A 27,007-nucleotide genomic window follows, 5' to 3' on the forward strand; every position below is an offset into this window, starting at 1 on the left:
CCATCCATCTCAATACACACTCTCAATTCCATGCACTTTAATTTTACACTCAAATCTCTTAAATGGAGCCTTATCAAAAGCCTTGTGAAATTCCAAATAAACCACATCCATTGGTTCCCCTTCATCAACTCTACTAATTACATCCTTGAAGAATTCCAGTAGGTTTGTCAAACATGATGTCTCTTTCATAAATACAGCACAGTCCCGTTATAACGCGATGGTTGGGGTCCATAAAATATTACAACAAAAAAACCAGGGTCGCGCTAAATCGGGGTGCTATAGTTGTGTTACAGATGATCTCAGCGTCCATCAGAGCTTTGTTTGTTTAAACAATCACTACACTCTTCATTAACTTTTGAAAACCTTTTGATTGGCAGGTCCAGGCTAGTTTAAAACAGACAGTGGGGATGTTTATTTGCACAAACACTTTCATGGTCCATTAAATGTGAAGTACTTCCTCTTTTGAACAACTGTCTAATGTAGTTTTTTTTCTAAGTGAGAACCCCTTTTATCTGAACTGGGCAAGGGGGGAAGCAAGTGTTTTCTGTCCACAATTTCTTTCTAAGGCAGATTATTTTCACTTTAGAAATAGATTGCAGTAACCAAAAACTTTTCAGTTCTCCAGAAGGAGCAAAAAAAATCCAATGATTCATCGCGTTATATCTGAATTCCTGTTAAATCGGGCAGCGTAAAATCGGGGTTTCACTGTACATGCTGATCCTGTCCAATCTTGCCACTCTTTTTCAAGTGTTCTGCTCTTAAATCTTTTATAATCATCTCTAGTATTTTCCCCACCACTGACTTGAGACAGACTGGTCTTTTAATTCATTTTACAAGCTGTAGGCATTGCTTAGATGAGCATTTATTGCCCATCCCTAGTTGCCCTTGAGAAGGTGGTGGTGAGCTGCCTTCTTGAAGCACTGTAGTTCCCTATTTTCTCTCTACCTCCTTTTTAAATAGTAGGGTTACATTAGCTGCCTTCCAACCCCAAGGGACTGTTCCAGAGCCTTTAGAATCTTGGAAGGTGACCCCAATGCATCCACTATTTCTTGAGCTACTTGCTCTGGATGTAGATTATTAGCCCTAGGGATTTATTGGCTTTCAATCCCATCAATGTTCTCACCACCATTTCCCACTAACACTGATTTCCTTCAGTTCCTCCCTCCTGCTAAATCCTGTGTATCCCAACTTTTCTGGTATGTTATTTGTTTCCTCCTTTATGTTTGGTTGGTCAGTCTCTTTGTTTCCGATTATAAGTACCCCTATTTCTGACGGTAAGGGGCTATATGGGCAACACGGTGGCACACTGGTTAGCACTGCTGCCTCACAGCCCCAGCGACGTGGGTTCGATTCCCAGCTTGGGTCACTGTCTGCGCGGAGTCTGCATGTTGTCCCCATGACTGCATGGGTTTCCTCCGGGTGCCCTGGTTTCCTCCCACGTGCAGGTTAGGTGCATTGACCCAAGCAGGCACTGGAGTGTGGCGATGAGATAAATTGCACAGTAGCTTCATTGGAGTATTAATGTAAGCCTTACCTGTGACTAACCTACATTTGACTTCACCAATCTTCTTCTCTTCACAGAGAAGCTTCACAGTCAGTTCCCCACATGCTTATTTTCGTACTCTGTTTTCCTCTTTTTAATCAATCCTTTTGTCCTCCATTACTGAATTCTAAACTTTTCCCAATCCTCATGTCATTTGTTTTTTCTGGCCAATCTTTATGCTTCCTCCTTGAATCTAATACTATCTCTAACTTGATGTGGAGATGCCAGCGTTGGATTGGGGTGGACCTGGTAAAAAGTCTCAAAACACCAAGTTAAAGTCCAATAGGTTTATTTGGTAGCACGAGCTTTTGGAGCACTGCTCCTCTAACCTGATAAAGGAGCAGCACTCCGAAAGCTCGTGCTACCAAATAAACGTGTTGGACTTTAACTTGGTGTTGTGAGACTTCTTACTGTATCTCTAAATTCCCTTGTAACCCTTGGTTTGGCCACTTTTCCCATTTTAGTTTTGCACCAAACAGGAATGAATAATTGTTGCAGTTCACCTATATGCTCTTCGATTGTTTGCCATTGCCCACCATAGCCAACGCATGCATTGTACCACCATAGTTTCCTTTATTTATATTCAGGACCCTAGTCTCAAAATCAAGTACGTCACTCTCCATTTTGATGAAGAATTCTATCATATTATGGTCACTTATCCTCAAGACATCCCACACAATTAGATTGTCAGCTACCCCTTTCTCATTACATAACACCCAGTCATGGATGGCGTGTTCTCTAGTTGGTTCCTCAACTTATTAGTCTGGAAAATCATCCTATATACACTCAAGGAATTCCTCTGGTATGGTATTGTGACTAATTTGATTTGCTCAGTCGAAATGCAGATTAAAGTCACTCATTACAGATGTTACTTTTTCACATGGATCTCTATTTTCCTGTTTAATGCCATCCCAAACATCACTACTACAGATTAGGGATCTGTATACAGTGCCCACTAATGTCTTTTGCCCCTTAGTTTTTCTCAGCTATACCCATACCTTCAGATCCCTGATCTCCAATGGACGGCCTCCGAGAACAAGCCCCACCAGCAGCCCATGCCCTCCATGCAGTGTTCCCCTACTGTTTGCTGCCCTACTTCCCTCCAACCTATGTCTGGCTCCACCCCATCTGGCCCTGCCTCTTCAGGCACCATTTCCTTGGCACTGCCCAGTGCCCACAGGGCAGTTCCAGGGTCCCCAGTGGGCAGTGCCAGACTGAAACTACTCAACTGGCACCCTGTGCCAGTGATCTCCCAGGAGACCTCAGTGGCCTTTGGCGCCATCAACAAAGGCCGCTTAGTCCCTGTTGGTGGGGACCATCTGTGATCCCCAGTGGCAAGGAGCCCCATTGGCAAGGGCAGAAGCTTTAGTGAACCCGAACAGTTGAGTCTTGGGCTCACTAAATAGATGGAAATGCTGATTCCCATATGGTAATTAGCATTGTACCCTTCCCCGGTGAATGGGAAATGGGGCTGATTATGTCCAAAAAAATGGACAGGGAAGATCATGACTGGCTGGACACATATCTCATTTTCCCCCCGTTACAATTTCCTGGCTCACTGTGGGCCGAGAAAATCGTGCCCAATATCTCTCCTCACTATATAATTTCCCCTTTAACCAGCGATGCAACTCCACCACCTTTTCCTTTACCTGCACATGTTAATTTCCCATCCCGGGTCACTCTGCAACAATGTCTCCATAATCGAGGTGACATTATACCTGTTTACATCTACTCACACAATTAATTCATCCACTTTATTGCAAATGTTCTGTGCGTTAAGGCACAAAGCCTTAAAGCTTGTCTTGTTAACATTCTTATCTCATTCCCATCCCGGTGCAGAGGGTTGACCTGAGCACTTTGATGGGATAGTGTACAGAACAAGGCTATTGGATATGCACAAGTAAATGTTTGGTGTGCTGGCACGCCTGATGGTAAGTTAGTGGCCAATATCCAGGATATTGGAGGTGTCTGGCACCAATGTGGTACGGAGCTTTGTGAAGAGTTTGGAGTTGTCCTTTCCAGAATAGGAGTGGTGGCCAACTCCATTCACACTCATACAAACTCAACCATGAATTCAGCACAAGAGCCTCACAACCCAACTTGTGAAAGTTGCAGTCTGCTGGCAGCATCACTGTAGATTACAGTGTGCTAAGGAGATAGAAATCTCTCCTCCAACATGTCACAAGGATTACTGAGGTGCCAACCTGTGGAGACTGCAGTGCCTCTGTGGAGCTCGAGCTATTGTCCTTTGTCCTTGGCCACTCTGTCAGTGTGCCCCTGCTATTGCCCATCAGACAACCAGACTCTCCTACAGAGAGGGTGTAACCGCAGCCTGGCAATTTAGGGCCAGAGCTGCCAGATGTCATTCTCGAGGGCCATCTGCAATCTCCCCCAGTGAATGTCAACAGGCTTCTTTCCACCAGCCATGCTGCAGCTATTGAGGTAGCAATACATGGGAGCACTGGGGCAGGCACTAAAGGAATGCACAAGGGTGATTGTTGAGTTTTTTATGCAATCTGACGTGAGTTTGTTTATGGACTTGGTTTGGAATGTCTATTTTGTGTTGGTTTTTGTTTTTGCGTCGTGATCAAGTGCGTGTTGTGCTGCTCAGTGACAGGGTAAAGTAAGGTATGGGACTGTTAGTGAAAGGGGAATTGGGGCTGTGGATATTGGTACTGCATTCTGATGAGTTCTTCACAGACAGTGGGTGGAATTTTACCGGCGCATCCACCTGAGGTTCATACGATCTCACCCGAGGCCAACAGAGAATGCCATTCTCTGAGCCTTGCCTGCCAAGGAATCAGGATGGACTTGTCAGTTAAAGTCCGGCCAGTGAGTGCAGAAAGGAACTGTCTGGATTTCCTCCTCTTTCTCTTCTCCCTTTTTATGCTCCTCAATATATCTGTCCCCACACAGTGGTGAGTTTTGCAGCATACAACAGACCAAAACAAGATCTTGACACCAGTTCTGCTGAATGTTCCAGGGCTCTTCCAGAATGGAGAGTTCCATGCCAGTTTTCTTACCAGAACTGACACTGCCAAATTCTTGTAAGATTCTGCCCTTCAAATGGCCCTTTGCTGCGCACATATGCTTTTATCTTACTAATGTAGTGCTTGGTAAGACTCAGTTAAAAATGTGTGCCCGCACTTCCTGCATCAGTTTGGAGGTTCAATTTTTTTGTACCCTTTAAACAGGCGTCATGCCTAATATATCGGATGAGAAACTGTTTGTAAAGCTTATTATTCTGTCCATACTGATTCAATCCAAGATAGATGTCCAGACATTGTATTTGTTGACGCACATCCTGTTTTCTTTAAAAATAAATTGGGAAATATTTTATGTAAAGAATGATAAAAGTACTGCTGAAAAGAACAACATGTTTCTGAAGCTTTTCATATTTCACTTGTCAGGAAAAATGCAAGAATGCCAAATTTCAAACAATCACAACTATTTATTCTATAGGAAGAAACAGTACTGAGGTAGGCAATTTGACTCTGATTGACTGAGGAATTAGCATGGAGAAACCAACAGTGAAGAAAGGCTCCCCAAGTACCCAGTGTGTAAGACTTGAGCATATTCCTTTTGTTTTTAGAGACCAGGTCCCTGAGTAGGAATGTAGGTCACTTCCAACAAGCATGGATTAACCATGTTAGGAGATTGATTTCTTTAAATTGGTTGACAGTGTAGCTATTAGCACACTCAGGATTGCCCAGTGAGTGCTGCCTAATCACTGAATCACATCTGACAGTAATCATTTTGTTTTGGGTTTTGCAAGTGCAGGCTGGTTGTGTACGGTCTGTACTCTGCCTATTGTGAGCAGCCAAAGGAACATGGAGTTTGTTTGCTAAGCCAAACACTGGGACATATGACTTACATACTTGTCACCACACTAGTGCTGAAATTCAGACATGGCACTGCTGAATTATGTGGTAGGCAGAACATCTTTGTGGACTGATGGTAATCTCCCATTAGTGGAAATTATCGCTTGCATTGCCACATGAAATGCCTTCCTTAATCTGTTGTTCAATTTTTCAAGATGCTTAGCTAATCAGGAGAGCTGAGAGAGCTGACATTATTACTGAGGCTTTCTGAAAGGCTCACATCATAGCAGCTAAAGATAATTGATCCTTGAGGGGATTGAATACTTCAAAAATACAAACTTGCTGGTTCCATTGGGAGCTGAAGATAAAGAAAGCCTACCAGTTCACGATTTACCATGTGTTCAATTTATTAATAAAAGCAAATTTATAATTGCAGCATCTTTTAGATTGTGCATCTTCCCTTCCTGTTCTTCTCCTCTGCAGAATTGACACAATTGGCACAGCTTCTGGCTCCAGTATCATTCCCCTGGGAATGATATGGGACTGCCCTCATAAATGTAGCAAGTGCACCTCCAGAAATGCCTTCTCTTCACTCCCCCTGACAGTCACCTCAGCATTCCATGAGGAACAATGCTTGGCTCCTGCTTTATCCTCATCAAAGTTCTAATGCTGTAATAACACCATCCACAGGTTCAGTGCCAGCTTTCAGATGGCAGTGGTGACACCTAGCTCTTTCTCTCCACCACCTCTTTCAACTTCTATTGGAAAGCTTGGCTGACATTCAATGCTGATGATTTGATTTGATTTGATTTATTATTGTCATAAGTATAGCATACAGTGAAAAATATTGTTTCTTGCATGCTATACAGCTAAAGCGTACCATTCATAGAGAAGGAAATGGGAGAATGGAGAATATAGTGTTACAGTCATAAATAGGATGTAGAGAAAGATCAACTTAATGCAAGGTAAGTCCATTCAAAGTCTGACAGCAGCAGGGAAGAAGCTGTTCTTGAGTCAGTGACCTCAAACTTTTGTATCTTTTTCCTGATGGAAGAAGGTGGTAGAGAGAATGTCTGGGGTGTGTGGGGTCCTTAATTATGCTGGCGGCTTTGCCGAGGCAGTGGGAAGTATAGACAGAGTCAATGGACGGGAGGCTGGTTTGCGTGATCTACGTTCACGACCTTTTGTAGTTCCTTGTGGTCTTGGGCAGAGCAGGAGCCATACCAAGCTGTGATACAACCAGAAAGAATGCTTTCTATGGTGCATCTGTAAAAGTAGATCTGAGTCATATCATTCTCAAGGTCAGTATTGGTTTATGAATCTGCCACAAACTCTGCTTCTTGATGGGGATGTTTTCATCCCCATCCCCCAGTTACCGAGTGGAATTTAATGCCCACCCTGAGGTGAGTTTGATGGATCCCATCACTGTCTCAGTTAAGTCCCTTCCTGTCACCAATTGAAGCCCTTAAATTGGAATCAATGGATATCAGGGGGCAAACTCTCCACTGGTTGGAGTCATACCTGGCACAAAGGAAGACAGTTGTGGTTGTGGAGGGTCAATTGCCTCTGCTCCAGGGCATCTCTACAGGAGTCCCTCAGGATAGTATCTTAGGCTCAACCACCCTCAGCTGCTTATTAATGACTTTCCCTCTGTCATAAGGTCAGAAGTGGGGATGTTCGTCGATGATTGCACAATATTCAGCACCATTCGCGACTCCTCAGATACTGAAGCAGTCCATGTTCAAGTGCAAGTAGATCTGGGCAATATCCAAGCTTGGGCTGACAAGTAGCAAGTAACATTTGTGCCACACAAATGCCAGGCAATGACCATCACTGATAAGAGATACTGCAACCACCGCCCTTGACATTCAATGGTGTAACCATCACTGAATCCCCACTGTCAACATACTTGGTGTTACCATTGACCAGAAATTCAACTGGACTCACCACATTAGCAGTGGCTACAAGAGCAGGTCAGAGGCTACGAATACTGTGACAAGTAACTCATCTCCTGACTCCCCAAAGCCTATCCACATCTACAAGGCAGAAGTCAGGAGTGTGATGGAATGTACCCCACTTGCCTGGATGGGTGCAGCTACCCTCAAGCTTGACGACATCCAGGACAAAACAGCCTGCTTGATTGACACTACATCTACAAACATCCACTCCCTCAACCACATGCTCAATAGCAGCAGTATGTACCATCTACAAGATGCACTGCAGCAGTTCACCAAAGATTCTTAGACAGCCCCTTCCAAACCCACGACCACTTATCTTGAAGGACAAGGGCAGCAGATACATGGGAACACCACCACTTGCAAGTTCCCCTGCAAACCACTCACTGTCCTGACTTGAGTCATACTCAAAAAGGCAGGGAATTATAGGCCGGTTAGTTTAACGTCTGTTGTAGGAAAAATGCTTGAATCCGTAATCAAAGAGAAAATAGCGAGGCATCTTGAGAAGAATTGTTTAATAGAGCAGACGCAGCATGGATTCGTTAAGGGGAAGTCGTGTCTGACGAATTTATTGGAATTCTACGAGGATGTGTCTAGTGCGGTGGGTAGAGGGGAACCGGTGGATGTGGTGTTTCTTGATTTTCAGAAGGTGTTTGATAAGGTGCCGCACTAAAGGTTGTTACAGAAGGTTAGGGGGCATGGAGTTGGGGGTAAGGTGTTAGCGTGGATAGGGGATTGGCTGTCAAATAGGAGGCAGAGAGTGGATGTCAATGGGTGCTATTCAGATTGGCGGTTGGTGACTAGTGGAATGCCCCAGGGATCGGTGCTGGGGCCTCAGCTATTTACCATTTATATAGATGATCTGGAGGAGGGAGCCGAGTGTAAGGTGTCGAAATTTGCTGATGACACAAAGATAAGTGGAACGGCAAATTGTGCGGAGAGTGTGGAAAGTCTGCAGAGGGATCTAGATAGGCTGAGCGAGTGGGCGAGGACCTGGCAGATGGAATACAATGTTGGCAAGTGTGAGGTTATCCACTTTGGTAGGAATAATAGTAGGAAGGACTACTACTTACAGGGCAAAAAGCTGCAGCATGCTGCGGTGCAGAGGGACCTGGGGGTCCTTGTGCACGAGTTGCAAAAACCCAGCCGACAGGTGCAGTAGGTGGTCAGGAAGGCAAATGGGATGCTGGCCTTCATAGCGAGGGGGATTGAATATAAAAGTAGGGAGGTCTTGCTGCAACTGTACAGGGCACTGGTGAGGCCGCAGCTGGAGTAGTGTGTGCAGTTTTGGTCGCTGCACTTGCGCAAGGATATTTTGGCCTTGGAGGGAGTGCAGAGGAGGTTTACTAGGCTGATACCGGAGTTGAGGGGGTTAAGCTATGAGGAGAGGCTGAATAGACTGGGCTTGTACTCATTAGAGTTTAGAAGAACGAGGGGAGATCTCATTGAGACGTATAAGATGATGAAAGGGATGGATAGGGTAGAGGTGGAGAGGTTCTTCCCGCTCAGAAAGGACAGCAGGACTAGAGGGCACAGCCTCAAGATAAGGGGGGGACAGTTTGGAACAGAGTTGAGGAGGAACTTCTTCACTCAAAGGGTGGTGAATCTCTGGAATTCTCTGCCCGTTGAAGTGGTGGAGGCTACCTCGCTAAATATATTTAAGACGCAGGTAGATAGGTTTTTGGTAGGCAAGGGGATTAAGGGTTATGGGGAGAAAGCGGGAAAGTGGAACTGAGCCACTTCAGATCAGCCATGATCTTATTAAATGGCGGGGCAGGCTCGAAGGGCTATATGGCCTACTCCTGCTCCTATTTCTTATGTTTTTATATCATTGCTGCTGAATTCCCTCTTCCCCTCTACCCAATCCCACCCCACAACTCCCACCTGTTCCCTAGGACCCTTGTTGATCCTGGGCCTTGGGTGTGTACATCATCAGTGATGCTACTGAGCAATGCTTTGCTGTCAGCCTCAGGGATATCCTGCATTTGGTGGGCCTTCCTGAAAGGAGGCAACGTTGGGCTCTCGCTGAGTCTCCAGCAAGCGGGTGAGATCCCCTTCTTTAAATGCTGCATTTCCAACACTGCAGCACTTACTCAAGTATTCCAACTGTCAACTGAGATTATGTTAGGGTCCTTGCAGTGAAACTTGAACACAAACATTTACCTCGGAAGCAAAAGTTTCACCAACTGAAACAAGCTGACGTTGCCTAAGTTTTTTTCCTTTAAATGTATTCTAGGAATCTTATAAAAAGAAGTTTAATTACACTGTTGCAAAGTGTGATAGTGTCAGCTGATGAGGCTAGTGAGGTTCTAATTCTGTAGCTACAAGATAAATTCTTGCTTGCGTATGTAGCTTATATCTTGGCATTAATAACCCCGTACCCCTTGTGAATTTTAAGTTTATGCTCAGTGTGTTAACATTATTGATGGAGAAATAATGAAATAAGATCCTGTAATTCTATATTTTATAACTTCTGAATGAATGTGGACATGGGAACAGGGATGGATTCTAGCGATAAAAGGGGGCAGTAATTGAATTTTTTAACGAACTTGAAGAGCATTGAAGTGTTGTCAAATGATCAAAAAAGCTGCAATGAGTGGCAAGTAAAATTTCTTTAAGTAAGTGAGTGGCTTCCGTTTTATCTGAGTTCCCTTTGAGCAGAGACTGCTCAATTTAAAATATTCTTTCATGTGCAGGCCAATTAACACCCTGAGATGTCTGTGTAATTTTTTTGACAGTGCAGTTGAAAGTCTAATATAAATAGAACTCAAAGTGAACCTGTGGATCATTGAGGTCTTTGAATACTTTATTGTTGAGGTTTGGGTTTAACTGGTCAGTTGACCTTGAAAACAAAAGCAGGAATTACAGTAAGACTTGCTGAGAGTCCACTTTGCTTGCTTTGTTTTGAAAAATCCTCCATGAACAAATTGTAACTGTAATGTTACTGCAATGCTTTCAGCTTTCTTTGAATTTATACCTCTTTGGTAAATTTTTTGTCATATTTTAATTGTGTCCACACAAAACATGTAGTCACACAAGATTTGATATGAATAACAATAAACTGCCATTTAACTTCTTCTGTCTGAATGAAAATACCCACAGATGGCACAGCAGTACAATGGTTAATACTGCTGCCTCGCAGTGCCAGGGACCCAGTTCCATTCTAGCCTCAAGTGACTGTGTGGAGTTTGTATGTTCTCCCCACGTGTGCTTGAGTTTCCTCTGGCTGCACCGGTTTCCTCCCATGGTCCAAAGATATGCAGTTAGGTTGATTGGCTACGCTAAATTGCCCCTTAGTGTCAAGGGCATTAGCAGGGTAAATACGTGGGGTTACCACCTTGGGTGGGACTATTGTCAGTGCAGGTTTGATTGGCCAAATCTTCTCCTTCTGCACTGTAGGGATTCTATGAACGTTTCCTGATCATTCATATGAATCTTCCCAGGAATACCTTTCAAAGCAACAGGGATGTCCAGAACTATGGATAATATTCCAACTTTGGGCCAACCAGTTCTTGTCAAAAATTTAACATCACTTCCTTGCTTTTGTGTCCAAATCTGTGTGTAAAACGTTATTTGCATTTTCCGAAAGACATTTTCTATCTGTGTATCCAGCTATGAAGTCTTAAATGTCTACATGTCTAACATCCATTCTGCTGAGAAGTTTAGGGTATGCATGGGCTTGCTTTCCCCTATTTGTGCCAGCATAAGTTAGTCAGTCTGCTGTTTGCATAGGCCCAATTTGAACTTCAATGAATCTTGTCTGGTTTGGTTAGCTTTTTTGTACAAGATGTGGAAGGGCCCAGGTTGGACTATCTCTCTTGCATTTGATGCTACCTCAATAAAGGGTGTGGGAAGTTGTGCATTGGTACAGTGGGGTATGTGTGTGTGTGTGTGCGCACGTGTGTGTGTGTGTGTGTGTGTGTGTGTGTGTGAGGGGGGGGCGAGGAGGGGGTGTAAGGGGTTATTTAATTACCACAGTTGCTGTTTGCGCAGCAACTAATTTCCCTAATAACTCAGTGAGGGCACGTTGCAGCAAAGAATTTGTGCCTGCAATGTCTGAACAAAGAAATAAAATTAAAGGAAAAGTTATTGACTACCCCTTCTAGTGATCCTTCAATCTGAAGGCATAATTTAAGGTAAATAAGAGCTCTAGGTGGGTGGAAGCATTATATATTGAAAACCTGAAAAAATCCTTTTGATGCTGAGAGATTAGCAACCTGAAGTGTTAACTGTTCCACATCTGTTGACTTTTTTTTAGCATTTTCTGTTTTACTGAAAGAAAACTTAACTGGGCAGATTCTCCGGTTTCAAGTTGATTAGCTAATTACATTTTTCCGAATGAGTTTCGCATCCCCAAGCTGCACACGGACATGGTACACACCTGCAGGATGTAATCTCAAGTCAATTATTTAAAGTGCCCACTTAATAGCACAAGGCAGTGCTGCTGACTGCAGCATTATAATGAGAGTCTGAATCATTACAAGAAGGTCGCAGCAGCAATTTTGATTGAATCCAGTGATCACCGGAACAAACCCATGCAGCGTGCCCCATCCCCAGTGTTTAATGATCAGACCTGAAATTCTGAGGCTGAACAGGCCAGAAAGTCATAGAGTCATCGAAGTTTACAGCATGGAAACAGGTCCTTCAGCCCAACTTGTCCAGCTGCTCTTTTGCCTGCTAGTCCCAATTGCCTGTGCTTGGGCCATATCTCTCTATACCCGCCTTACCTATGTAACTGTCTAAATGCTTTCTAAAAGGTAAAATTGTACCCGCAAGTGACAATGATATCAGCAGACAATTGCAATTTGGGGTCAAACCTGAAATTAAGGATTTTCAACAATTTGTACGTTTTGGAAATTTCAATCTGCAAGAGGGACACATACGTTTTCTGCCCACTGCCCAGACGATTAGGCAATAACAATGGATTGTATTTCAATAGAACCCCTAAGGTAGTGAAACATTCCAAGGTGACTCACAGAAGTGTTATCAAATAAAATTTGACACTGAGCTGCAAAAGGACTGAGACACAAAAGCCTGGCCAAGTATATAAGTTTTAAGAAACAGCTTAACGGAGGAAAGTGAGGTCAAGATATTTAAGCAGGGAGTTCCAGGTCATAAGGATGAAGCAGCTGAAGAAGCAGCCACTGATGGTGGAGTGATTTAAATCTAGGCTGCTTAAAAAAAAGTTGGAATTAAAGAAGGACATAAATGTAAGAGGGTTTTGGAGACAAGGAGGGGCAAAGCCACCAAGGAATTTAAAGGAGGATGAGAATTTTGAGGGGTTACTGGACTGGAAGCCATTGTAGGTCAGTGAGCATAGGAGTGATAGTCAAATGGAGTTTGGTGTGAGTTAGAATGCAGGTAATAGAGTTTTGAATGAACTGAAGTTTACAGAGTGTGCATGATGGGAGCCCAGTTAGGGGCACATTTGAAATGTCAAGTCTGACGTAAGGGAGTCCAGAGGCTAATGAGGAATTCCACCCAATTCCTCTTATTAGGCCAAGTAAATTCCATGCCTGCTGAGATCAAAAGTGATGAAACCCTCTGGGATGCGGAGTGAGTTGTGGTTTGAACAGCACTGTTCAGATCCATTGATTCCCTGGGAACAGACAGTGCTGATGGCCACTCCCTGAGTGCTCTGTGTGATACTTATCATTGAAGAAACCAATTCACTCCATGCTAATAGCAGCCAGTAGCACTGCCTGCCTCCAATGGATCAATGCAGTCTTTGCAAACAGATTATTCCAGAGCGTTTAATGTCTGGAGGATAATTTATTTCCAAGACAGCCTATTCTGTCCTCAGTGGGGGTTCTGACATCTTTGCGGGCCTTATTGTCACCTTGTCAAGGGCCTCTGGCTTTATCTTTCAGGATATGGAGATTAATCGAGGGATTGAGTTTAGGAGTCGGGAGATAATGCTGCAACTTTATAAGACCCTTGTCAGACCCCACTTGGAGTACTGTGCGTAGTTCTGGTCATCTCACTACAAGGAGGAGGTGGAAACTATTGAAAGGGTGCAGAGGAGATTTACAAGGATGTTGCCTGGATTGGATGGCATGCCTTATGAAGATAGGTTGAGGGAGCTAGGTCTCTTCTCCCTGGAGAGACGAAGATCGAGAGGTGACCTGATAGAGGTTTATAAAATGTTGAGAGGTATAGATAGGGTGGATTACTTTGTCTCTTAAGTCGATCTTTCATTCTCCAGAAACCAGTCTAACACTGTTCTCAGCTCCCAGTCATTTGATTCCTTTTTCTATTTCTAGCTAGAAAACTTCTAATCCCTACACTAACTTTCACGGTAAGGATTACTCTGGAGATTATTCCGTGTTGCCAAGGTTGGGTGAATCTTCCAGCCTCATTTATATCCTTATGAAATTGGCCGTTACAATCTGAGCACAAGCTTCCATCCAGATGATGCATGCTTATCAATAGAGACAAGCTGTCACTACCTTTCTGCTCCTTCTGTTATTTTCTGTCCCTTTCTGTCTGATTCTTGTAGGCTGATCTATCTGTGAAGTTCAGGGATAACTTAAGAAACCTGTAAACCAGTACCAAAATGGCTTGCTGTGGACTCTTCTCATCTCAGAGCCCATCTTCGTGGCAACATGAATCATATGGGCATTGTATCCAAGTGGAAATGCCAATTAGCTATCTTCTAGCACCCCCCTCCCCAACTTTATTGTATCCTAGAATTAAATTGGCAGTTTAAAATGTAACAGTTTACAAAACATGACTTCTCTCACACCTCCTTGTGAAACTTAGATCCTAACAGTCTATCCACTGTCAGCACAGCTGTTTGGTTCATTGCTTACAAGTATGAATGTCTCGTACATTCTTCCCAGATACATGACTGGTTTAAGCTTCCAAGCCACCCAAGTTTACTCTGACAAAGAGTCATCCAGACTCAAAACGTTCTCCCTCCACAGAATTTGTCAGACCTGATGAGATTTTCCAGCATTTTATGTTATTTTTGGTTCCAGCATCCACAATAATTTGCTTTTACCCAAGTTTGTTGTTGGGTAGAATTCAGAATTGATCACATGACCCCTTTATTGCATTATTTTACCCTAAGCTAAAGAGAGAGTCCCAAAACATAAAAATCTTACAATCTTCATATTTGTATGGAAAGAAAATGCACTTGTGTGTTTGTAGTTATCTCCACATAGTGGTAAGTTTGATCAATTGAATGATCACTTTCTTTTCCATTGGAGTGGTCAGAAAAGTCACGCAGAAAGTCACCATTAAAGCTGCACACTGTTTTGAGGTCAGCCTTTAAAATGAAGCCTGGCTCATTTTGTTTGACATTTGACAGTCTTGTGTAATGTTTATAGTTGTAGATGATTTCCTCATACTGCAAATCAATATATGAAGAACCAGTGGGATTTACTTTAATTAAAAACTCTACCATCAAAGTATAACACCAGGCTGAGTTCATGCAACTCATTACATTACTCAGTGGACCACATCTTGTATAAAAACAACTCTAAAGCATTGAAAATTATGGATTAAATAATTTATAAATAGATTGGAGCCTTGATATGATAAAGTTGCACATGTAAGACCAAAGCTGATATTCAGAATGATTTATCTCTGTGGGACACTTAAGTAGGTTCTACTTTGAGAATTCTGTTTAAAGAAAATTATTTGGATCCCAGTTTTTGCTGCTTTCATCAACAACAACTGATGTCAAATGACCGGAAAATAGTCAACTCTTTCTTAAACTACATTATACATCCTTTTTAATTTCAAACATAGCCTTTTTACTTGACAGCCGGCTATTAAGAGGAAATGTAGTCCAAGTTGCCAATTATGAAGCAGTTAGTAGTCGTTTGGTAACACAGAACTTGAGTATTGCTGAAAAAGGAGACATGTCAAAATCTTTTGTCTTGCACTCATAAAGACACTTAGCAAGAATACTAGATTAAGGGAAAAAAAAACAGAAAATTATTCTGCATGAGAAAAGAGTGTTGATAGGTTGGCAAGTGGACTTTGATTGGTAGATACACATTGCCTGTGTATCTGGCATCACACTGGTACCGAAATTCATATACCACATTATTTACTTGTGTCAGGATGTACTTTTACCCTGATGATAGCATCCTGTTAGTGGCAAATACCAGCAGTGTTGCTACTGAATAATAGCAGCATTAAACAGCTGTTGCTCAAATTTTTTATCAGGTACCTTGCCCTTCCAAGGTAATCTGAGGTCAACTAGGCATTGTTTAGCACTGAATCCGATGGCCTTAGGCCCATTCATGAGCCCGCATGATATACAGCACAAAAAATCTGATCAGGATAGCCATTATCCTGCAAGATTCCTTTGATAAGCCTTATTTCCACATTAAACTTGTGTGGTGAGCAAATGGCTTAGGCGTTATTTACAAGGTTACCAATCAAGTCAATCTTATAGCACGTGAAACTGTAAGAATCCCAATGCATGTATTAACCAGTGAAGATTGACTTGTGGTACACTATGGTAGAGAATCCCCTGACAGTTTTTGCAACTAGTAAATCAATGTAGAAGATAGGAGCTGGAGGAGGCCATTTGGCCCTTTGAGCCTGCTCCACCATTCATTACGATCACGGCTGATCATCCAACTCAATAGTCTAATCCTGCTTTGTCCCCATAATCTTTGATCCCATTCCACCCAAGTGCTATATCCAGCTGCCTCTTGAATACAGGAAAGGAAATAGATTTGACTGCTTCATTTCAAAGGTGAAACTTACATCCTAAAGACTGGCGGATCGTATCAAACAGCATGCCCCAGCGCAAGATACAGACTATAGCCAACCATCCTGTGCTTTCATAACTCAAAACATAATGTCCAGTGTTTGATGTGATTCTTAATAGGAGATTTGTTAAATGATCCTCAGTGTGCTGACTCATTCCTCAGGGCAATGGCTTCACCAATCAGTAAGAAGTCTCACAATGCCAGGTTTAAGTCCAACAGGTTTATTTGGAATCATGAGCTTTTGGAGCATTGCTTCTTCATCACTCACCTGATGAAGGAGCAGCGCTCTGAAAGCTCGTGATTCCAAATAAACCTATTGGACTTAAACCTGGCGTTGTGAGACTTCTTACTGTGTCCATCCTGGTCCAATGCCGGCATCTCCACCTCATATTCACCAATCGGAGTCAAGCTGCCTGGTTTAAATTTCAAACAATGCTTGGAAGTTAACTGTCAGTTACTATCAGATGGTGCATCCTCCATGGCAACTTGCCAAACAATCAGCACTTTCTTCACATATGGTATAAATTGCTGTTTTCCCCTACATTGGTATTCTTCCAAAGTGTGATGAGTTCAAGATGGAAAACTTTGATATGTCTCTTTTTTTTCAGTAGCACTTTTAATTATTGTCTTCTTTCACAGTAAAAGCACAATATTGGTTGTTGAGTGAGACACAACAGCAGTTTGCAGTTACTGTTTGTTTACCATATGTCATTATAGCACTCATTTACATCAAGGAAGGTCAATTATATTTCAAAACTAATATTGATGTTCTTCCATTAGATGTCAATAGTGCAACTAGCAAAAAGAATTTCAGGTTTTTGACATATCAGATTTTTGATAAATTCGCTGTGGGCCTTTGCTCGGGATTAACATTTCTGCTTGTGAGCCAGATAACTGTTGGTCCGGGTCCTACTCCAAAGACACGAGCACATAATTTTAGCCAATTCCTTTTAGGTCTTTGATTTAGTTCTATTCTACTTTAGTGAACTGTGGTGTGTGTGAGCTATCCTCAATAATGGCCCAAGGTTTCATACAGAGAAAATAGGAATTAGAAGAATATTTAATCAAAAGAGACTGTAAACTATTAGCTTAGATTGCAAAATTAATATCTGACATAAGTTCGCATCCCTCAAATTCTATTCAATTTTGCTACAAACGTTTCTCGAAGTAGTGGGGTCATGCTGCTGTGCCTATCCTGAAGCAAACATTGATGACAGCAATGTGTAAAGCCCTTGTGGTGTAGTAAAGCTTGGTTTCTTTTCACTGTAGCCACTTCTGGAATTCCTTTGAAGATTTTTCTGTCTTTGTCTTGCAGTGATTTCTCTTGCTGCTTCTGCCAGTCTGTGGGCTCTTCACTAGTTGCTTCTTTATTCAAGTTTTCCACTGCTCCCATTGTTATCATCATTGTGGGTCTTAAATGTGATAGTTCAAGATACTGCTGGAGGCAAGGCTGGAGATGCACCTTTTTTATTGAACATTGTACCATGCACAGTACAGACTCTGCAGGAGCCTGTACACAGAACTACCTCTCCCCATGCTCTGTTCTCATGTAATAGAAACATAGGAAAAATACAAAATAAGTGCAGGAGTAAGCCATTTGGCCCTTCAAGCCTGCACCCCACCATTCAATATGATCATGGCTGATCATGCGCTTTCAGTATCCCACTCCTGCTTTTTCTTCATACCCCTTGATCCCTCCAACCACAAGGACCACATGCAGCTCCCTCTTGAATGTATCTAATGAACTGGCCCCAACAGCTTTCTGTGGTAGAGAAATTGCAGATTCACAACTCTGAGTGAAGAAGTTATTCTCATGTCAGCCCAAATGGCTTACAGTGGCTCACATTGTTAATGTGCTACCATTATTCAAGTTGGAAAGTAGGGAAAAAACAGATAATTACAGGCCAGTGAGCCTAACATCAGTGGTAGGGAAATTATTGAAAAGAATTCTGAGGAACAGAATTAATCTCTACTCAAAGAGGCAAGGATTAATCAAGGATAGCCATCATGGCTTTGTTAGGGGGAGATCAAGTTTAACAAATGTGATTAATTTTTTGAGGAGGTGACTAGGTATGTAGATGAAGGCAGTGCCGTTGATGTAGTCTACATGAATTTCTGTAAAGCTTTTGACAAGGTCCCACATGGGCAACTGATCAAGAAGATAAAAGCTTATGGGGTCCAGGACAATTTGGCAAATTGGATCCAAAATTGGCTTAGTGGCAAGAGGCAGAGAGTAGTGATGTAAACTTGTTTTTATGAATGTTAGTTTAGTTTGTTTATTAGTGTTACAGGTAGGCTTACATTAATACTGCGATGAAGTTACTTTGAAAATCCCCTGGAATGGAAGCCTGACTCCAGTGGTGTGCCATAGGGATCGGTGTTGGGTCTCTTACTGTTTGTAGTGTATATTAATGATCTGGACGTGAATATTGGAGGTATGATCAGTAAGTTCACAGATGATGTAAGAATTGGTGGTATGGCAAATCACGAGGTGCCATAGCCATAGATTACAAGATAATATAGACTGGCTAGTCAGATGGACAGAACAATGGCGAATGAAATTTAATCCTGAAACGTGTGAGGTGATGCATTTTGGGAGGACTAACAAGTTATGGGCATGTGCAGTGAACAGTACAATGCTAGGAAGTGCAGAGTATCAGATGGACCTTGAGGTTACATGTCCAAACATCCCTGAAGGCAGGTAGATAAGGTGCTTAAGTAGGCATGTGGAATATTTGCCTTTATTAACTGAGGCATCGAATATAAGAGCAGGAAGGTTATGATGGAGCTGTGTAAAATGCTCGTTATTCTACAGTGAAATTACTGTCTGTAATTCTGGTTGCCATGCTATAGGAAGGAAGCGATTTCACAAGAAAGGGTGGTAAAGGGATTCAAAAGGATTTGACGTTGGCTGGAGCATTTCGGCTATGGAGAGAGGTTGGATAGGCCGATGAGATTGTTTCCTTTGATTTGATTTGAGTTATTGTTACATGTATCGAGATGCAGTGAAAAGTATTGCTTCTTTCACGCTATACAGACAAAGCATACTGTTCATAGAGCATCTAGGAGAGAAGGAAAGTAGAGGATGCAGAATAGCATTACAGTCATAGCTAGGGTGCAGATAAAAATCAACTTAATGTAAGGTAGGTCCATTCAAAAGTCTGATGTCAGCAGGAAAGAAGCTGTTCTTGAGTCAGTTGGCCCGTGATCTTTTTTCCAATGGAAGAAGGTGGAAGAGAGTATGTCAGGATGTGTCAGCTCCTTGATTATGTTAGCTGCTTTTCCAAGGCAGTGAAAAGTGTGGACAGAGTCAGTGAAAGGAAGGCAAGTTTGTGTGATGGACTGGGCTTCGTTCACAACCATTCATAGTTTCTTGTGGCCTTGGTCAGAGCAGGAGCCATACCAAGTTGTGATAGATCCAGAAAGGATGCTTTCTGTGGTGCATCTTTGGAAGTTGGTGATAGGCTTAGCAGACATGACAAATTTCCTCAGTCTTCTGAGAAAGTAATGGCGTTGGTAGGCTTTCTTAACTATAGCATTAGCATGGAGGAACCAGGACAGATTGTTGGTGATCTGGACATCTGGAAACTTAAAATGCTTGACCATTTCCACTTCATCCCCTTTGATGTAGACAGGGGCACGTTCTCCACTACGCTCCCTGAAGTCGGTGACTATCTGCTTTGTTTTACTGACATTGAGGGAGGGAATATTGTCATCACACTATTTTGCCTGATTCCCTCTCTCTTTCCTGGACTCTGACTCATTATTGTTTGAGACCCGAAGGTGGTGTCATCAGCAAACATGAAAATGGAGTTGGAGGGGAATTTGGCCACACACAGCTGAGAAAGCTGTGGGAACTGTACAAAGCTGATTGAGGTGTACACATTATGATGGGCATAGATAGTGTAGATAGGAAGAAATCTTTTCCCATAGTCGAGGGGTGTATAACCACTGGACTTACTCAGTTAATGGTAGGGCATTGGGGAGAGTTACAGAACAAAGAGATCTAGGGGTACATGTTCATAGCTCCTTGAAAGTGGAGTCACAAGTGGACAAAGTGATGAAGAGGGCATTCAGCATGCTTGGTTTCAGCGGTCAGAACATTGAACACAGAGTTGGGACGTCTTGTTGAAGTTGTACAAGACATTGGTACGGCCACACTTGGAATACTGTGTGCAATTCTGGTTATCCTATTATAGAAAGGATATTATTAAACTAGAAAGAGTGCAGAAAAGATTTACTAGGATGCTACCAGGACTTGATGGATTGAGTTATAAGGAGAGGCTGAATAGACTGGGACTTTTTTCTTTGGAGCATAGGAGGCTGAGGGATGACCTTATAGAGGTCTAGAAAATAATGAAGGGCATAGACAAGCTAGGTAGTCAAATCTTTTCCCAAAGGTAGGGGAGTGTAAAACTAGAGGGCATAGTTTAAGGTAAGAGGGGAGAGGTACAAAAATGTCCAGAGGGGCAATTTTTTCACACAGAGGGTGATGAGTGTCTGGAATAAGCTGCCAGAGGTAATAGTAGAGGCGGGTACAATTTTATCTTCTAAAAAGTATTTAGATAGTTACATGGGTACGATGGGTATAGCGGGGTATGGGCCAAATGCGGGCAATTGGGATTATCTTAGGGGCTTAAAAAAAAGGACACCATGGACAAGTTGAGCCGAAGGACCTGTTTCCATGCTGTAAACATCTATGGCTGTATAACCAGGGAACCTAGATTTAAGTTGAAGGACAGGAGATTTCAAGGGAATTTGAGGAAAATCATTTTAATCCAGAGGATGGTATGAATCTGGAACTCATTGCCTCAAAGGGTGATAGAGGTAGAAACCCTCACATTTAAGAAGCATTTAGATGAGCACTTGAAACACCATAGCATGCAAAGCTGTGGACCAAATGCTGGAAAATGGGATTAGAATAGATCGGAGCTCGTTGGCCTGTGCAAACACGATGGCTAGACAGGTCTCTTCCTGTGCTGTCAAACTCTATGGGGTGATCTTGAATCCACTCTCACTGTCTGGCGGGGGCACAAGAACCACCAACATACACACACACACACACACACACACACACACACACACACACACACACACACACACACACCCCCCCCCCCCCCCCCCCCACATGTTGGTATGAAACACGCCCCCTTGATTTTTTTTTTAGCAGATTCTCTTAGGATCTGGAGAGAGAAATGTCAGATTTCTTACCAGAAACATTCTGCTATGTTTTGATACGATTTAGCCCATTGACTCCTGGATATACAGTATATTTTTACATATTTATTAGGGACAGGTCTTTCATTGAAATAGTCTAATATTCACAACTTGACTGTCATCTGTTTGGTAGCTGGACTGGAAGATCTAAAACACATTGTCTGGTTCACATTGTGAACTTCCTTTGTACAAATGCTGATAAGCTGGGGACAACCAATATTACACCAGATTACAAAGGTGTTTGGCACGCTTGTTCATATAGGTGTGATTGAGAAGTTAAATGGATCTGATATTCTGTTCAATGGATTGCTGACTTTCTCACTGACTGCAGAATGTAATACAACCTTTTACGGTGGGAAACATGGTGCCTGGATCCAGTTGTGGGAGGGCCCATGCATCAGTTCCCCAAAGACAGGAAACCTCCTGTGATTACGTCAGTGGTGGGAAGGGCCCCATGCAGGAAACCCACCTGTTTACAACAGAATGCCAATTGGACTCCTTAATGTGCCACTTGATATCAATTCACCTTGAGCACACCTCAGTTTAGTGGTGTCTCAGAGATTAACTGGGTGAGACATGGTTTTCACACGTCAGGGATTTGCTTGTGGCTGCCGAGGATTTCTTGTTGAGAATCGCCTTGATACCAGAGGAACCTGGCATTAAGAAGGGAGAGCCAGCAGAAGACTATATCTTGCCCTTGTCTCCAAACTTTTGATCTTAGCAATGAATTACTTCAGGGTGAGAGGTTACATGGAAAACCATATGATGACTAGAGCCGTGGAATCATAGAATCTACAGTGCAGAAGGAAACCATTTGGCCCATCGAGCCTGCACCAACAACAATCCCACCCAGGTCCTCTCCCTGTAACCCCACATATTTACACTGACATTAAGGGGCAATTTAGCAAGGCCAATCAACCTAAGCAGTATATCTTTGGACTGAGGGAGGAAACCGGAGCAAACCCACGCAGATACAGGGAGAATATGCAGACTCCGCACAGACAGTGATCCGAGGCCAGAATTGAATCTGGGGCCCTGGCGCTGTGAGGCAGCATTGCTAACCACCATGCCACCCTGACTAGGCCTGCTTATTGCTGCAGATTATTTTCTGCTCTAGTCCATCACCAATACCTGACATGCAGCAAAGGGAAAATATAGTTGCCTTTCCTATTTCAGTTTTTTCTGAATTTTTGCTCAGAGAAGCAGCTGGCTGGCCATTTTATCACTTTTTCCTACTTCAGCCCCATAACTCCAATTCCACCCTCATGAAATCATCAGTTGATTTTCATGGTTGCTATATTTATTCTTGATTAGAGTGTTTATTTCCTTCACCGGATAGCAGTCAATTTACAGATCTAGAAATGGAAGAGTAATTCCTTAAATGGGGTTTTGTTTATGATTTCTTAGCTTATAGTTCTACCCCTTAAACCTCTAATGCTTTTGTGGAGTATAACCCTTGAAATCCATGCTATGCATTTTCTTCAGTTTTTAAAAACGTGGATTGCCTCCGTCCCGAAAAATCCACTTTTCCAAAGAGGACATTAAAGTGTATCAGATACCATTGCTGAAAGTGTTCAGATAGCAGTAGGTACAGCTCAGGGTGCTTGACTAGGGCCAATTTTTTTCTAATCTCCATTGGTCTTTCTTTCTATGTTCTTTCTTCTTCTGTTCTCTGTTCTGTGTTCTTTCTTCTTCTGGTCTCACGTACCGAAAATGTGTGGATGATGTGACACTGCAGAGTCTCGGCCCCAGGGTGAACTCAGTGAGGTTCAGGAAACACTCACCCTCTTATGAAACGCTGTGGGGAAAATGCTAGTTAAATGCTACTAAATATAATGCCATGTGACTAGACTTTAATATAAGTAAATGCATGTCCTTGACATAAAGTTAGGCAATTGCAACCTAGGGAATTGGATCAGGAATTGGCTAGCGGATAGGAGACAGAGGGTGGTGGTTGATGGTAAATATTCATCATGGAGTTCGGTTTCGAGTGGTGTGCCTCAGGGATCTGTTTTGGGGCCACTGCTGTTTGTAATCTTTATTAATGATCTGGATGAGGGTATAGTTGGGTGGATTAGTAAGTTTGCTGATGACACCAAAGTCAGAGGTGTGGTAGGTTGTGATGAAGGGTGTCATAGTTTGCAGGAAGACTTGGACAGGTTGCAGAGCTGGGCCGAGAGGTGGCAGATGGAGTTTAATGCGGAGAAGTGTGAGGTAATTCACTTTGGTAGGAATAACAGATGTGTCGAGTATAGGGCTAATGGGAGGACTTTGAATAGTGTGGATGAGCAGAGGGATCTAGGTGTATGTGTACATAGATCCCTGAAAGTTGGGAGTCAAGTAGATAAGGTTGTTAAGAAGGCATACGGTGTCTTGGCGTTTATTGGTAGGGGGATTGAATTTAGGAGTCGCAGCGTCATGTTGCAACTGTACACAACTCTGGTGCGGCTGCACTTGGAGTACTGTGTGCAGTTCTGGTCCCCACATTACAGGAAGGATGTGGACGCTTTGGAGAGGGTGCAGAGGAGGTTTACCAGGATGTTGCCTGGTATGGAGGGGAGGTCCTATGAGGAGAGGCTGAGGGATTTGGGGTTGTTTTCGCTGGAAAGAAGGCAGCTAAGAGGGGATCTTATTGAAACATATAAGATGATTAGAGGTTTAGATAGGGTGGATAGTAATAGCCTTTTTCCTCTGATGGAGAAATCTAGCACGAGGGGGCATGGCTTTAAATTAAGGGGTGGTAGTTATAGGACGGATGTCAGGGGTAGGTTCTTTACCCAGAGGGTGGTGAGGGATTGGAATGCCCTGCCTGCTGCAGTTGTAAATGCGCCTAGTTTGGGGGCGTTTAAGAGGTCTGTGGATAGGTTTATGGACGAGAAGGGATTGGTTTAGGTTAGTGGGTCATTGTTTTGTAACTGGTCGGCGCAACATCGTGGGCCGAAGGGCCTGTTCTGCGCTGTTATGTTCTATGTTCTATGTAACAGACTGACTTGAAATGAGATGGCCAAGTGGACAAAGTAAGAAGTCTCACAACACCAGGTTAAAGTCCAACAGGTTATTGGAATCATGAGCTTTTGGAGCGCTGCTCCCTCATCAGATGACTCATCTGATGAAGGAGCAGCACACTGAAAGCTCGTGATTCCAGGTAAACCTGTTGGACTTTAACCTGTGTTGTAAGACTTCTTACTGTGCCCACCCCAATCCAATGCCGGCATCTCTACGTCAAGTGGACAAAACCACAGGTGAATGGAAGTTTATTTTCACATTATTCATCCCTTTTATATTCCCGGTCCTCGATCTGTTGTTGACCTACTCAGGCAGGCTGCATCCATCAAGTAAATTGTGCCTTTGTGGCACTCTGGCCTCGAACATGCACAAGCAGCCCAGATTGAAAGAATACAGAAGCAAGTGCTAAGAGTGATTTAGGCCAGCAGTAAAAGTCACCAGAAGACAAGAATTAGGAGCAGGGGTAAGCTGTTTAGCCTCTCGAGACTGCTGCGCCTTTCAATAATATGATGGCTGATCTGATTGTGGTCTCAACTCCACATTTTTGTCTGCCCCTCCCATATCCCTGGACTCCCTCACTGATCAAAATCTATCTAACTCAGCTTTGAACATATGAAATGACCCAGCTTTCACCGCTGCCTGGGCCAAAAAATTCAACAGCCGCATGGCAAGTCCCTTCAGCTAACAAATCTTGAAATAAGAAGTTAATATTTTTACAAAGTTTGGGAAATCCTTTATGCAACCTACCCAATTTCATCGCCCGGTTGCCACCACTAAACCCAGAACAATCAGAGGTTCACTGAATTCAGCCCCATAAGAGATAGTATAGGAATATACTGATATAGTCCTATTTCTGATATGGTTTTGAGTTCTCAATTCAATACTTAAATGAAGAATTTGTATATACTTCACTACCTATAATGTTTTGTAATATTGATATAATTTTAATTTACCATTATCCTTCCTTTACTTCCCATCCATCAGTACCTTGTTACTTGCTGAATATGAGGAGAAGACAGGAGAATGACACAAAGTTGCAATACTCATTTGGAGAGCCAGTGCAAACGAAGAGCCTTCTTCGTTATTAGGTTGTCTCTGAGATTATATCTTCTCCATGATTAGAAACCTCTTTAGATATAGAACATTTCCCATGATGATCATCACTCCCCTCCCCTCCCCTCACTGTAATCACCTGAGGTCCCCCGATTTCTCCCTGACCCACCAGACCATGCTGTACCCAACACCCCTGCTGAATTACACTGTGTTCTGGGACTGGAGCTACAGCTGGGGAGCAACTAAAGCAGTGGCATTGAGCTGCTCATCCACAGGAGTCTGTTAAACAGAGGATCTGGCAAGGATCAGATAGCTTGTGATTCACCTCTCATTATCAAGGTCATAAATGTCTTGATGACCACATCACAAAATTACACGCAGCAAGAGGATTTTATACCTGGCGTTGCATTCTCCAGGATCCAGAGGTTGCATCAGTGACATTGGTGCTGGCTATTCAAGTACCCTGTGTGGTATTCATCAAGAAAGAAGGATATTACTGTCCAAATACCTTAATGTTTCTTCCACCACCAAGAAATTTATTATGTCATTGCACCATTTCCAAGGAGTAACCATGATTTCCAAGGTGATAGCCTTTTGAATGTCGTCTCTCAGCTGCAGCTTCCGATGTTTGGACCATAGCATGGCTAGTCTGCAATACATCCTGGCGAAGATTGACAGTTTGCTATTCGTGTATCTCAGGTACTCAGAGATCTGTGGGTAAGCTTGTCCGATCACATGAGGATCCAAGGCAAGAAACACATGATCCTGAGTAGGCGCCATTCTCAAATCAAGGAACAGACAACAACAATGAATATAGGCATGGAAAGAGAACATCCAGTCCTGTATGAACTAAAAATCCCACCCCCCGCCCTCCAACACACATTAAATTAAACACCAGGGTGTGGAATGTCTATGAAGCAACTACAGATTCCGTTCTGTAGCAACTGATTTCACTTACCTCCTTCATCACCAACCTCTGTCTGATTTAATCCTGAGCTGAGTTTTTGGTTTCATAAGAACCGCCTACATTATATTGCCTGTCTCTGTGCCACAAACCATCTGCTGCTGCGATGCTCATCCATGCTGTTGTTGCCTCCACACTTGACTGTTCCAGTGTTGGCATGGGCACCCTCCCATCACCCCCCTTTGTAAACTTAATTCATTGAAAACTCGGTTGCCCAAGTTTGAGGTTCATGTCAAAGACGTGCATCTTTAATGGAGGCTGACACATCTGTGCGTTTCACCATCAATGGCACTTCACCATCAATATGGTGTCTTTTAAATAAGGTATTAAGTTAAAAGCAAGGGGGACCTTGCTTTTCGCAAATTGACTTACTGTATTTTCCCACATTATAACAGTGACTTCATTTCTAAAGTGTTTCATTGGCTGAGAAATTTTTTGGGATATCCTGAGGGCATGAAATGAGCTTTCCAGATTTTATGAAATTTGAGATAGGTGTGGAATGGAATATGTCTGCATTATAATGAAGATATTTTGAGGCGTTTGGTAATCATTTATTTGTTTGGCTGTGCATGGGTTTTGTGAAAACCTGGGAATACCACTTAATTCCGAGTTACATAAATCATTACTGTTCAATTAGTATTGAAAGGTTGGCATGTAATTACTGGCATAAAAAAGTAATCGAAGAACTGTTTCAATTTGTCACATTTTCATAATGT

At 42.8% G+C, this 27,007-nt stretch overlaps 1 protein-coding gene across 7 annotated transcripts in view; it reads left to right on the top strand.

Annotated features, from left to right (window-relative positions):
• Positions 1-27,007, top strand: part of LOC145349086 (microtubule-associated tumor suppressor candidate 2-like) — a 453,839-nt gene that overhangs the window by 209,400 nt on the left and 217,432 nt on the right. The window lies entirely within an intron of this gene.

The sequence above is a fragment of the Carcharhinus amblyrhynchos genome, chromosome 10 (assembly GCF_965287045.1).
Source record: "Carcharhinus amblyrhynchos chromosome 10, sCarAmb.v2.hapA, whole genome shotgun sequence".
NCBI lineage: Eukaryota > Metazoa > Chordata > Chondrichthyes > Carcharhiniformes > Carcharhinidae > Carcharhinus > Carcharhinus amblyrhynchos.